Source organism: Phocoena sinus, chromosome 3, assembly GCF_008692025.1.
Source record: "Phocoena sinus isolate mPhoSin1 chromosome 3, mPhoSin1.pri, whole genome shotgun sequence".
NCBI classification, from domain to species: Eukaryota; Metazoa; Chordata; class Mammalia; order Artiodactyla; family Phocoenidae; genus Phocoena; species Phocoena sinus.
Genome location: NC_045765.1, coordinates 104,780,675 through 104,781,439, shown reverse-complemented (window position 1 = coordinate 104,781,439; position 765 = coordinate 104,780,675). Strand labels below are relative to the sequence as shown.

General features: G+C 28.9%; 1 non-coding gene across 1 annotated transcript; it reads right to left on the bottom strand.

The window, feature by feature from the left end:
• Positions 1 to 375: 375 nt before the first annotated feature.
• LOC116752365 lies at positions 376 to 480 on the bottom strand. The gene has a single exon (XR_004349450.1). It is a non-coding gene; the product is annotated as a U6 spliceosomal RNA (small nuclear RNA).
• Between the last annotated feature and the right edge of the window lie 285 nt (positions 481 to 765).

The window sequence follows — 765 nt, the reverse complement described above, 5'->3', positions numbered from 1 at the left end:
CCAGCTCCCCTTTAAAAGTAAATTGATAATCATTTTACATGAAAATCAATATAAATTACATAAAACAGTAATAAAAATGAATAATCAATATATTAATTTTATAAGTATGTATGGCAACATTTCCACATATGTCTCATCTACCTCACTTATGGACCTGAAATTAACCATCCATACTTGCAGAACCAACATTAGGCAGTTAAGAAAAGTATGGGCTCTGGAATCAGACCTTTGTTTTAAGTCTGGCCTTTTTTTTTAAAATTGACTTACAATACTGCATTAATTTCAGGTATATAGTATAGTAATTTTTTTTTTGCAGATTATATTCCATCATAGGTTATTACAAGATATTGGATAACATTCCCTGTGCTATACAGTAAAAATATGGAATGCTTCACAAATTTACGTTATCCTTGCATAGGAGCCATGCTAATCTTATCTGTATTGTTCCAATTTTAGTATATGTGCTGCTGAAGTGAGCACAGTCTGGCTTATTTGATCTAATTAATTTAATTATGTTTAAGTCTAGGTTAATTTTGGTTTGAATAACTTAACTTCTCAATGACTCAGTTTTAATATCTACAAAATGCAAGTAATAGCACTAACTCTGCTTTTCTGATGATTAAATTACTTAAGTATATATAACACCTAGAATGTGCTTATTTTTAAGTGCTTAATAAATGGAAGTCATTTTTGTTGTTATAATTATTAGCTATTTAAAAATAACCCTCTACCATTGGTTGGGTTTAAACCTACCATTACTGCTTT